Below are 14669 nucleotides of genomic sequence, written 5' to 3' on the forward strand. Positions count from 1 at the left end.
AATTTCCAAATAAGAAAGTGACGTGAGGCATCCTATCTGCTTCGACAGAGAAGATAAGCCTTTGCAATGTGAGATTTGAAAAGAGCGGAGAGTAGTTAGTTGTTGAATATCCTCTGGCAATGAAACTAACTCCGGACATCCGTTAATAAGCAAGTCCTCCAGGCTAGTTAAATATTGAATTCCTTCACATAAAGAGCAGAATTTGTCACAGTTTTGAATCCATAACCTCTATAGTGAAGACAAGCCTCGCAATCCATTTACCGGAAAGGACAAAATATTTGTACAGCTCGATATATCAAGTTTCCGTAAAGAATGTAGGCACTGGAATCCTTCTAGCAGACTTTCGAGCCCCTCACAATTAATTTGAATGCGTTTTATTGCAGTAAGATTTTGAAACAGTTCATCCAGAAGAAGTGTCGATTCATGCATACTTCCAATTTGAAGGGAAGAAAGTGAAGTGAGATTCATTACTGACTTAATTTACATTGCATTGCTTTCATAGATACTCAAACTTGTAATGGAAGGAATAATAGGCAATTCAACTAACTTTGGACAATCCAAGATATATAATGATCTTAGGAAGGGAAAATTCTCTCTTCCATCCATTGTTCGCCATTCCTCCAAATTAGCCATCCATTCTAACTCAGTCTCTCCAATGATGGGAACGAAATTTCACCATCTCTAGGTAACTCATTGCCAAGATACTTCACAGAATCCATGCCACTTATTTCAAGAACCTTGAGGAATGGTAGTTTGTCAAGAGGTGGCAGACGATCACATCTTTCACACTTAATTAGAGAAATTTCAACCAGATCATGAAGGAGTAAATCTTGCATCCATGTTGGAAATTTTGAACCCAAATAGTTATGAATGTGCAACACTTTCAGGTTTGAATGAGGTTGGAGACCATCAAGAACATCTTCAACCTGTTCTGGTACAGGGCACTGACTTTCCTTCTGCCAAACCACACCTATGGCCTGTTTGGAAGTTTAGAGAGGGAGGAGAGTATAGGGGAGTAGAGGGGAGGAGAGTAGTGGGGAGGAGAGTAGAGGTGAATGGTTATCCTCCACCTTGTTTGGATATTTTTAAAATTAGTAAGGAGAAAGGGAGTAATTAGCCCTTTCTCTTGTTTGAATGTTTTAAAAATTAGGATGGAAAAGAGATGAAATGATTTAAATAGACAAATTTACCTCTATTTGAAAATGGACTTGCAACATTGGTCTACGATTAAATTATTAGATTAAATAATTATTTAATCAACATTCTCATTCCATCAAATACCACTAATAAAAGTAAAAAAATTAAAAATTAAATACCACTAATTATTTAATAATTGTCATATAGATTTCACCCAAGTGATAATATATTAACAATTACCAAAAAAAAAATCAAAATTAAATAATAAAAAATTTAGAAATAAAGTAAAGGGGGGACCTGAAGGATCAAAGAGATATGAACTTGATCTTTGTGATCCTCAGAAGAAGATGAGGAAATGGAAGCAGCGATCGAGGCTCCGGTGGAACGAACCGTGGAAGCGACGATGTTGGCGTTAGTGGAAACTGTTTTAAGGCACGACGATATGATTTTGAGTGAGTTCGATAACAAACCATTGTTCTTTGCCTTTATTTTCTTCATCTTCACCACAACCATACAATAACGATTACAGCTAAAACAACAACAACGACGCTACTACCAATAGCTACCACCAACTCGTCGGAGCTACGCGATCCTCCACCTCCGATGGTAAAACTAATTCCACTTCTGCCTCCACCGACGATGAACATCTCCTCCAATCGCCGTTGATGATCAAATATCTCATTCGATTACTTCAGCGCGACAGAAAAAAAATATCACAACACAAACAAACACACACACACACATCAAAGAGATGTATGTTTAGCTTTAGTGTTAGTGAAAAGTGAGATTCTTTTTTCTTTTTTTTTTTTTTCATTCACTTTAAATTTTCTCAGGAAACAAACAAAGATTATTTATATAATCGGTTTGTAAATTTGTTAATTTAGAAAGGGTAAATTAGAGACTTTTTTTGGTCAATAATTCATCTACTCTACTTTCCCTCCAAATCTCTCCAATTTGGGGGAATTCAAAATGAAAGGTTAGAGGTAGTTGAAACCCCTCCAAACCCCTTCAAACTCCCCTTCCTTCCTTAAAAAACTTCCATACAAGGTAATTGAATTAATCTCCCTCCCTTTACTTTACTCCCCCTCCTTTTTTAAACTTCCAAACAGGCCATTAGCAAATTAAGATTTTGTTTTCCAATCAAATTTGCATTTTTTGCCTCCTCAAAATTTCTTACATTATCAAGTTCCTTTATTGACAACTCATTTCGAATGTGTAGTCCTTTAATCTCACTTATTTGATAACCATTTTCCTTGCCAACGATGAAGATGCTTAATGATTGGAGGTGCATTAGTTGTCCCATCCCTTCAGGCGTACAAGTAAGAGAATCACAAAATCTAAGCCCAAGATAGATAAGTTTTTTCATGTGCCTCATACCATTGGGCAACTTATGAAGAGAATGACAATACTCTAGTTTCAGCGTTTGCAGGTTCAAGAGGCAAGTTATTGATTCAGGTAAAACTTTGAAGTTGGAAGAAGACATGTCGAGATACCTCAAGTGTTTTAAACTAGTGATTGATCTTGGCGCTTTTTCTGATGGTCGATAAGTAGAGTCGCACACCCGAAGACACTTTTGTTTCAAAAAGAAGGATAGAGGAGATTTATACTCACTGCAATAATTTGATGACGCAATGCATGAGCGTATAGATCGGACTTTGCATACTTCAACATCCCAAAAAGTGCGTTGAGTATAAGACAAGTGACGAATCATTGTTGGAACTTTCACCCCTTTACCGAATTCCACTACAGCGCATTCAAGCCTCATAATAGATTGAGCAAGGTTATGCATAAGACTATGCATTTTACATGTTATGTTACTAGGAGAATACTCCAAAACATCTTGAAAGAAAGATCTCCACACAAATTCATTGAAGATAATAATGCCAACATCATGCAGCTCCAATGACCCTTTAAAGGGAATAAAACCATTAGCCATCCACAATTGTATCAACTTATCCATTTCAAGCACATGATCTTTGGGGAATACAGCAGAAAGCAAAACATTGCCTTAGATGTGGGGGTAAATGGTGGTAAATCATCCTCAACGCAGGCAAGATGGAATTTTCACCTTTTGGTAATTCCCAAATTTGACTTTCTTTCACAGATAGCCACTCACTTTTCCTACTTTTAAGCTCATGAGGAAGAGTTTTTATTGCTAGAGGTATCCCTCCACACTTCTTCATTATTTCCTTGCCAATTGATTCCAATTCTGATCTCTCCTTTAGCCTTCCCATCCCAAATGCACATCTTGTAAACAGGGACCAAGAATCATTTTCTGACAAACATCCCATGTGGTGTATAGGTAGTAGGGTATACTCATACCCTACCTGAAATGTTTACCCATGGATACCCGGATACTAATACCCATTATTATCCATACCCAAATCTTACCTGGATTTATTATCTATGAATATCCATACCCTACCTGAAACCCATTTAATTTTTTCTTTTTAAAATCCAAAAACATTTTAACTTAAAAATTAACCAATAACTTTATCTTAAAAAAGAAAAAACTAATCAATAACTTTTGAACTTCACCCATCTACGAAATTGAAACACGTGCCCAAGAGACTTTTTAATTTTTTCTTTCATTTTCTCGGCAAACAAACAGCCCGTTGATTTCTTTTTCTTGGAAAAATAGCAATCTTTTTTTCTAGGCAAACAATCAGTGTGCTTTGTTTTTTATTTACACCCAAAGTTTTTGGTGTATCATCTAACACACGAAGTATAGTAAAAAATAAGCTTAAAAACAAAATTAATGACTCCAGGTTCGAAAGCCCCAAACGAGTTTCAAATTGACATAACAATCAAATGCACATTGAGAAAGCAAAAGAGTGTTTCTTTATATGGCAATCGGCAAGGTTTTGGAGAAACCCATAAAACGAAATGGACATCAAGGTTGTACAAAAGCCTCAAGACTCAAAAATTTCTCTTTTCCTTCAAGTTTTTCTCAGCAACCAAACACAAAGAAAGAGATAGAGAGGGAGCAAAATGTATGGAAACCACGAACGGTGAGATTGGCGGTGGGTCCACGAACGGTTTTGTCGGCGTCTCCAAAGTCTAGATCAGTGACAGCAGGTCTACTCCGGTGATGCATGGTGCAATCTCCTCTGGGTTGAAAGAGTTTATTCGGAGATGGAGAAGACCACTGTAGTGGTGGTGCTGGTGATCGGAGGGATAAGTTCAAGGTACTAGGCCATGGAGGCTCAGGTGAGAGAAAGAGAGAGAGTGACGGTGAGGATCGAGGCTCAAGTGAGAGAGAGAGAGAGAGAGAGAGTGTGTGTGTGTGTGGGTGAAAGTGAGAGAGTTAGGGTTTTTTTTTTATATATATATATATGGGTTGGATATGGATAATATCCATACCCTACCCGAACTATTTGGGTAATATCCATATCCTGCCTAATTAAGTTCTATCCATAAAGAACCAGGTATTACCCAAAACATTTGGATCGGGTAGGGTAAGATATCCATTACCCAATGGGTATGGCCATCCCTAATAGGTAGCATGGCCATCATAAGCGCTACATTCTCAATCCGGGTTGTCAATATAACCTTACTTTCATTTGACCCACATCTCAAAACATCTTTTAAGCACCATTCCATTTGTCATGGTATTCGTTCCAAACATCGTCTAAAACAAGGAAAAATTTCCTCCCACGCAATTTTTCCTGCAAGCATTGTTGTAATGGGTCTTGATGAGCCCATAAAAACCATTAAAGCAGTCCATCTTAATGGACAATCATTGCATCATTAGTACGCCATCAAAGATAGACGAGTAATCGTCCAACACATTCACTAATGACCATCAAAGGTTTTAAACTCTCTCATCAAGATAAATAACGTTCCAATTAGGGTAATAATCACCTTCATTTATGTCCAATAGCTACCTAAGCCACCTATAAAGGGACAATATGTCCATTTGCTAAGATATGTCAAAAATACTATAAAAACATTATCTGTATAGGAAATATATGGGCTGATACTCAAGGTTTTGAAACCTGGACCGTTCATTGAACCGTAAAAGGGAGAGGTTCAAGGTTTTTCAGGTCAGACCGAGGTCGAATCGTGATGACGTCATAATTAATTTAATAATTATTTTAAATATAAATAAATACATTAAATTAGTAAAAATAGAAAAATTAGCTAAAAGTGTCTCCAAATAAATATAAGATTTATCTTTCAAATATTTTTTTCATATCATAATTTTCATAAGACAAATAGAAAATATTAAATCTTAAGCAAACTTAATAAATAAACAAACAAATAAGTATATAACCATATTATAGTAGATGATATAACAAGTATAACACCACTGTTGTAGTAACCAACTAGTAAACTATCACGTTTCTCAAAAAAAAAGAAAAGAAAAGAAAAGAAAAAACTAGTAAACTACCACTATCAATTTTTTCGTATAAAAAAAACCCACTATCAAATTTAAATCTAACATTAAAATATTATTAAAACAGGAGAGCTTAAAAAGCTTAAAGCCGTGGTACTGTAGTAGCAGTGGTGGTACTGTAATACACTAATATAATATCAACAAAGATAAAAACTAAATATAATAATTAATAAATACATCAATTTATGTGGCCTGTGGTGATACACGAGGTCCGGCGTTTTTTACAAAGCATATACTACTTTACATCTTTACCCAACAGCAACAGAGAAAGACTTCAATAAAATTCAAACAAAAGAGAGATCATCTCAGCAAAAAAAGAGAAAGCAACACAGTGAGAAAAAGCGAGTCTTTCATTGGTTTAGAGAGATCCGATCGCTGGTCATCAACTAGAGGTAGCAGCAAACGACAATGCCGACAAGGACAAAAGCTTTGGCTGGCATCTAGAGAGTTGTGGAGGATATTATCAGAGATTTGACTGAGCTGAGGAGTGCAGTGGCCGACGAGGGAGAGAGGCGATTTGAGGCGAGGGAGGGTCCGAAGGGAGGCGATTTTTCTTAAGCTTGAGGACCGAATGATGGAGACCTGGTTTGGTTTCTGATTTTGACTCTTTAAGCATCCTAAATGACACTGTATAGGGGAAAAAACAGACAGTGATGCCGTTTAAGGCTTTACTTTAAAAAAAAAAAGGGTCTATGAGAACCGCTAAAACCGTTCACGGTTTTCAGGACTCTGTGCGGTCCAACCGTGGTTCGCATGGGTCCCTGCTTTTTTCCCATAGAGTGGTTCTTGAAACTAAAACAACCATAAAACTGAGAGGTTCAAGGTTTTCCCGGTCGGATTATACAGTCTGGTTCGGGTTTCAAAACCTTGATGATACTAACTTAAGCATCAAAGGCTCCCCTATTGGGCAACACCTGGTGGTCTCTTCGATCTGTCTCTCATTTATCTTGCAGGCCCTATAAGATCGTCTAGTGCTCTGGATTGAACATCTAACTAATGATTTTGACATAATCAATTTGGTGCCGTTTGTGGGAATAGACAAGCCATTGTTCTCTTCCCGTGACAAAGGGTCACTTAGTTCATTCGAAAGATGTGAACACCATGATATCGTAGTTAGTCTCGGTCAGCTAGATGGAATGTGGTGTAAAGATCCTCTAATAGAAGTAGATCTACTTGTGACAAAGCAGTCTTGTAGTGTCTTCCAATCCAAAGGGACAAGCATATGAAATTTGGAGGCCAAATCAAATCACCTCGTCGTGATTTCGCAAAAAATGTCATCGTGTTATTGTGGGTCGATGATCCTGGGCAAAAACGAGATGGTTCGCATAAAGAATCCTATTCAAAAAAAAAGAAAAAAGAAAAAGAAAAGAAGCAAGAGCAAAGATGAAATTGCCCTAAAGATACATGGCCTAACCCACTGAGCCATTCTATGAGTATCATTGCTCAGGTATGTTAATGGGTTTATTCTCCCAAAAGTTATTTTTCTACGTGATACTATTAAGTTTTGCATAATATTTTAAATTCCTAGATTACTCCAAATAAGTCAACCATAATAATGGTAGTCCCGAATCACAGCCTTGTCTATTTATATTTATTTTAGATCTCCTCAATTTGATCATACCAAAGTTGCTATATATGGTGATACATAAATGGAAGGAATGGGAATCATAGCTTCGGCTAAAGGCTTTATAAAATAACAATATAAAAAAAAAAAAAAAATTAAGCTACAATTGATGAGACTTATTGTGCATATATATATGAATATATACATCAATACATGCTTCCTAAGAAAAATACAGTCAACCCAATGTGGTGCAAATCCCATTTTGATTATTTACAATTTCACATGTATTGTTCAGTTGCATGTTTGATGTTAGACATACTTGTTTGGCACATAATTCACCAATGTTGGAATTGACACGTATGGTGCCACTTACCAATTTATCAACCTTTTTCTTTCCTAAACATATCTAGCTTAAATAGGAAAGATGAAGTAAACATGTTATAGGTAATAAATCTCAATGCTTGAATGTTAGAAAATATTTATTATCTTACCGAAATTATAATTTTGGACATTTAAGGATTTCAAAGATTTAAAAAAAAAGAAAAGAAAAGAAAAAAAAGACAATAAGTATGTACATCTTTTTACACCTCTAGTTTCTCGACGGAAATTAATGATGGACCATGTTTAAAGCAATCAGTACTGAAATGTATGACTTAAGGGGTATACACTTATTAAGGTCATTATTTGAGAACAATCAAGATTATTAATTTGTTAGTATTTTTTGGAGCAAAACGAAGCTAGTAAAGCTCGAAAAAAAAATGGATCAACAAAAAGCTCGACATGAAATAAATCATCCAGCAGAAAAAGGTCATGGACATGGACTTGTAATAATAGAATATTGCAAATGTTTTCCTAGCAGGTTAGGCCCCTATACCTGAATTTCCTCTTATTTATATTATAACATTACTTGCTTTACTTAGAATAGAGCAAATTCTAAAAGTATTCAAACCACAATATGAGGGAAAGATATTACACCCTCCTTTTAGCAACTTTATTTATGGGTAAGCTATTTCCCCACCGTAGTTTCTATTGTCTAGATAATTTCTATGTTAAGGGCCAAGAGTTGAACAATTGTATGCTATGTGCCTATGTGGTTAAACATTTGTTGATAGATTTCATTGTCAACTGATGAAGGGAACATATTTCATGAAAAGAAAGCAAACGAGACGATAGGCTATTTCTGCTTGCTTTATTGCTACAAAACTTGGCAACCAGTGTGCACATGCATGTCATATGGGCTAGAATATATACAATAATTTATTCCCTTATTTGTTTGCACCGATTTCCTTCCATGAATCATATGTAGCCATATCATGACCTTCTCTTATCATTTCATAAGGTTGCCATCCTTTTAAGTATATGTTTTGCTATATAATTGACAAAGGTAAAATGAGACACAATTTTCTCGTAAATGGCCTCTATGTCGTTTACTTGTAGCCACCTCGGCTTGAGGTGTCAACATATACCTATTTATTATTGGCAGATTTTCTTGTCAAAGAAATTTTGAAACATCTAATTGATTATGGAATTTCATATCTTGAAAATATCACACCTAAGATGATGGTATTTTTCATATTTATTCCTCCAAATTGAATTGATATCACCTTGCACTATGGAATAATTTATCCAACTAATTATTTATTTCATTCTACTCATTTATTTTAAAGAGTAGCAGTGCCTTTTTGGGACCACTATAAATTTATACATATTGTTCTATCATGAACATACTACCTCATCTCTATCCATACATATTCATAGGCATTGGCCTATAAGTTTCTAAGTTTTGTTCTAATAAATTAGAAATGAAATTTGATGAAGATTTCCATTTGGGACTAAGATAAAGCCCAAAGGAAGAAAAATATAGGTACAAACCATAACAGGCCATTCTTTTGGTCATCATCCAATAGCGAATGCACCTTTCATGTTTGAACATGGGCAAACCCTCTGGATATCTACATGTTCAAATAGCAGGAACAAAATATAGCAACAATGCAGTCCAATTCTTGGTCCCTAAGGTCAGATTTAAACATTTCTTTTCCCTTTTTAATTCTCCAAGTATTTGCAACAACGATTAGGCATAATGGCAAATATCATTATTGCCAAATAAAAAACCTAGCTGTTTAAGAAATTGAAAATTGTTTACCATGATAAATATAATGTCTGTTTATCATAATGAACACACTGAATTCCAACACTCTTTAAACACTTTGCCAAGTGTTATTTAGTTGCACGAGAATAGGAAATTGGTATGAAAATGATTGTTGGAAAGGAAAATTGCCAAATTACAAGATTAGTACAAACATGCACAATTGACACAAAAGACTAGGTAATTTCTTGCTAAAGTTAATAGGCTTGACTAGTAATATATGCTCTAGCTAGTGTGACCTATTTTAGACTTTTGATCACTAACCGATAAAATGATCTTAAGTTTGTCCATTTCTTTTACTATTCTACTATCACCAAAACAAAGAAAAAAGTGGAAATGGTTGAATTGCCTGTAGAGCATGTGCTTCATATATAAAATGAGACAATTCTATTCGATCGCATGGCATTAAGTGTGGCTTTAGCTCTAATCCTCACTAAGTTTTCATACTCTTACATGAAATGATATTGTTTGGACGTAAGCTATATCAATTCCGCCAAAATTTTGTATAATAAGTAAACCTATAAGAGGTTTGCTAGATTACTAGTTTCAGATATGCAAAAACAGATTTTCCAAATTTTCTAAAGGGATGTCATAATTTGACGAAGAAAAACCCTTAAGAAGAAAATAGAGATATAGCTAAAAGTTGTGGAAATTCCATCTACATCACAAATGTCGAGTTTAACTCCTGTAAATTATGGGTTATACAAATCCAACAATGAAGAGCTCTATAAGTAAGAGTTCAATGACAAAGAGTTTGTCAAGAAGTCTACAACAATGAAAACACAGAGGTATGTACAAAATAGTATTGAAATTCAAGGTCTTCTATTGAGGTAAACCATTTCTTTCTTTCTTTTAATCCATGAGATCATTTTATTGAAACTAAATAAATACCAAGCTTGCATGATTATTACAAATGTGTATGTAGAACATGTTGAAAATATTGCTATAAAATTGTTACAATTATCACAATCAATATGACTATATTATTAGAAGCATATGTTTCGTTGTCATGAATCTGAGAAGTTCTATTAAGTTTCCTAAACTTAAAATGCTAGATGATCGTGTTCACAATATGCTCATGAATTTAAGTCTCAATAAATTTCCGCTATCTCCATCAACTCACCAAAATCTTCTTAAATTGCTCTAAAAATCATATATGGTGCAAGCACCTAACAAAGACTAGTTTAAAGAAGCATATAGTCAAATAGCTTCAATTTTTATACTTCTCTATAACTCATATAGAATGCACTTCGTCTTGTATAGCATGCAATTGCACATTTGTACATCATCATGTAGCTAGCACTATTGAAGTGACTTAAGCGTACAATTAAAGAAGAAGGAAGAGGATTTCTCAAAAAAAAAAAAAAAGAAGAAGGAAGAGGAAATTGCTATTATAAACAGCAATGACCATAGTCGACAAAGCACACCAAAAAAAAAAAAAAAAAAAAAAAGGGTTCCAATCATGATAGACCATTCCTCTAGTAGTCAACAAAAGAGAATCATGCTTTTCACGTTTGAACGGGGGCAAAATCGTGGCCTAGTTTTTACGCCTTTAAAAAATTGAAGAAAAAGAGATATAGGCCTTAGACATGAAGTATCCTGTTGATCTTAAAAAATCTTGAAAAGAGAAGAGCTCGTCATCTTAAAAAGGGAAGAGCTTGTCAAGAAGATCCCAACAATAAAAAGATCAAGGTCTGTGGCAAAGTGATAAGATTCTGCCAAGATGGATGTAAATCACTAATGAAGTCTAAGTGACAAAATTCCTTAAATGAATGTAAGTCGCCAAAAAATGGATAATGATAAGATTCCGCCAAGACGGATGTAAATTACTGACGAAGCCTAAGTGACAAGATTCCCTAAATGGATGTAGGTCACTAGAAAAAAAAAAAAAAAAAAAAAAGACTAAGTGATAAGTTTCCGCCAAAACGGATGTAAATCACTAACGAAGCCTCAGTGACAAGATTCTTTAAATGGATGTAAGTCACCAAAAAAATGAAAAATGAAAAAAAAAGGGACAAGATTCCGCTAGACTAATGTAAATTGCTGACGAAGTCTAAATGACGAAGCTCCGTAATTGGATGTAAGTCACCTAAAAGTGGCTAAGTGACTAAATACCCTTGGACGAGTACAAGCAGAAGAGGATTCTCACACAAACGCAAGTCACACGCAAATCAAGAATATCAAACGTGACAACCAGAAGTTGAATAAAAGAAGAAGCATCGAAGTGATCAAAAATGGTCGTCCAAAGAAATTAGCTTGCTCTTCGGCAGTGATAAAAAATGGTTGTCCGAAGAAATTAGCTTGCTCTTCAGTAATGATAAAAAATGGTCGTCCAAAGAAATTAGCTTACTCTTCAACAGTGATAAAAAATTATCGTCCAAAGAAATTAGCTCACTTTCAAGATCAAGTTATGATCCCTTAAATGTCCAAAAAGACCTTTAAAAGGCAGATACTAAGAAGTCATCACAAAAATGCTACCATTCCCGAAAGAAGAAAGTAGTTGAAGATAAAGAAATTTGAATCTAAACAAGTCAAGAACATTCCCTAAGTGATGCAGATTGGTTAAGGAAGAATAAAATATTTTAATATTTTATGTTATTTTCTTTTTCCTAGTTGAATTAGGATTTTAATTGTTTTTCTTTTCCTAGTTAAATTGTTTTTACTTTCTCAAGTAGAAGTAGGTTTTATAATATCTTTTCCTAAAAGGAGTAGGAGAAATTATATTCCTATAAATACTCTTTATAGAGGGCATGATTGTTATTATTATGTGTTGATTAATAAAAGTTTGTTAGAGATGTTTTCTCTATTATTTTGCCTACTAGCCTAGTATTCTTGTGGAACTTAGGTTTTGTGGAAGAGTTGTAGTAATTGTGTGTTACAGATTCTGCTTCTACACGCCTACGCTGCATCACTAAGCCTGATCAGCATAAAACAAAATCAGACTTGGGAATGGGGGGGCAACTGATGAGCCCATAAAAACCAATAAGGTCGTCCATCTTAATGGACGATCATTGCGTCATTAGAATGCCATCAAAGATAGACGAGTAACCGTCCAACACATTTAATAACGACTATCAAAGGTCTTAAACTCTCTCATCAAGACAAAGAACATTACAATTAGGGTAATAATCACCCTTATTTATGTCTAACAGCTACCTAAGTCACCTATTAAAGGGACAATTTGTCCAGTTTCGAAGTTATGTCAAAAATACTACCAAAACACTTTCTGTATAGGAAATATATGGGCTGATACTAACTTAAACATCGGAGGCTCCCCCATCGGCCAGTGGTTTCTTCGATCTATCTCTCATTTATCTTGCAGGTTCTATAAGATTGTCTAGTGCTTCGGATTGAACGAGTGACCCAATTGACAATTTGGGCATCATCAGGTCTAACTCTAAAAGATTACATGCACTACCATCAATGGACTCTATGATTGCTCTTACCAATTTTCTTATATGGAAATCATTTGATACACACACCCAAATTCTTATATCATAATGCCTTTGCACCCTAATATCATTGTAGATCAACTATGCAAAAGTTGTTTTTCCCAAGCCCCCCTATGCCCTATACGGGATAAATGGCGAGATTATCTTGATCAGACACATCAATGAGCAATACTTGAATGATTTTTTCTTTCTCTTCACCTCTTCCATAAATCTCACTTTCATTCATAAGTGAGCCAGTTTGTCTTCTTTCTATATCAAAGACTTCCATGTTTATATCTCCTTCTCTCAAGTGAAACTTAGATCTCTGCATAGAAATGGATTCCAGTCTATCCCTCACATGCTTCAGTTTATGTGCCATCTTCATGCGAAATATAAGTTGATTTTGAAGAGAAAAGAAGCTACTTACTTGGCTTTTTCACACCTTTCTCTTTCTCCGCCTTTTGTATTAGAGCTTCAGTTGCAAACTCGTCCAGAACATCATCTGCATCATAAGCTCCTTCTTTGAGCTTTCTCAGCCAATTCCTGATAACCTCACTCTTCCACTGCTTCTCCTTTGCATCTTGCAAAACAACTTGGATGGTGGAAAGTGTGTTCTCAAGGTTGTCAAGCTCAACTCTCAGGCCCAAAGCAACTCCCAATTCTTGAAGTGCTAAAGTATGCAAGTTACCCACCATAGAGCTCACCAGGGCAGATAGAAGTATGTCTGCCATTCTCTCTCTTTCTCTCTCTCTCTCTCTTTCTCTCTATTTCTCACTCACTCACTTTGGCAACAAAATGCTATTGGAATACAGGATGGATAGCTCAGGGGAAGTGAATTGCCAAAAGGGAATTGCTTAGTTGCTTTATGATAGGCCAAAGCGTATTGATCCCTTGTGATAATTTAACTAATTAATTAGCCAAGTAAATTAATTAAGTCAATTTAACTTGCAATAGCGTGGTAGTACAAACAAATCACCAATTATACTAAATGTAGCGGAAAATAAATTTGACACGGGTGATTTGATTTCGAATAGGGAAAACCTACATGGAAAAAAATCACCGGGTGATTTTAAGATCACCACTTCTGAGAATCCACTATTATCAAAACAAGCGATTACATGTAAAGGAATCCCAATACCTTATACCAACCTACAGTTGAACCCTTACCCCAATACACAATTAGGTGACAATTTCTCCTTTTTAATGCACGACTCACAGTATGTGACTAACCAATTGAGCAGATCCCAGTACGCGACTTGATCACCAACTTGAGAAGGATGTTGGCTGCAAAGTTCTTCTGTTCATCACACAATAAAGTTCTTCTATACAAACTCAACAGCTTCTTGAAGAGAAAGAAGAACTAGGGCAAATTAGGTTTCCAGTTACACTTTTCTTCACACTTGTGGAATTGTGCTCTAGTGCAACTGTGCGTAACCGTTTATAGCCCTTAAAATAATCCTTATATATGTTTAGGGTTGTGAGAAAAGAAAGCCCAAACATATACCCACGGGGATGAAAAACGGAACAGAAAATTTGGATTTCATAAACCTCGATGGATAGCCATCTATTGAGCTAGCTGTCGAGCCACGGGCTTCAACAGCTTTTAAACCTCGATAGATGCTAGTTGTTAAGCTTTAAAATCCTGTACTTTCTGACTTAATTCTTGGATAGACTTGCATGGCTTTAACACTTGAACTTGAAACCTTGTTTCTTGAAGCATTAAACACATCCTAGATCTACCCAATTACAAGTAAAGTGCGTTTTGTCAAATGATTAGCCAATTATATAAAATAGTGACATATGTTCCTAACATGATTCACATATGTCCTAACAATCTCCCCCTTTGACAATCCGTGACAAAACCACAACAAACAAATGAGATATGAAAGAAGTCATAAATCACCCAAGTCATAAATCACCCAACTCATATTCACTTGTTGAATACAATAAAATCTATCCTAACACAAACTCTTGAAAAACTTTGCAAGAAGA

At 35.3% G+C, this 14669-nt stretch overlaps 1 pseudogene; it reads right to left on the reverse strand.

Annotated features, from left to right (window-relative positions):
- Positions 1-638: 638 nt before the first annotated feature.
- Positions 639-13427, reverse strand: LOC126701588 (putative disease resistance protein RGA1; annotated as a pseudogene).
- Between the last annotated feature and the right edge of the window lie 1242 nt (positions 13428-14669).

The sequence above is a fragment of the Quercus robur genome, chromosome 2 (genome assembly GCF_932294415.1).
Source record: "Quercus robur chromosome 2, dhQueRobu3.1, whole genome shotgun sequence".
Classification (NCBI taxonomy): Eukaryota; Viridiplantae; Streptophyta; class Magnoliopsida; order Fagales; family Fagaceae; genus Quercus; species Quercus robur.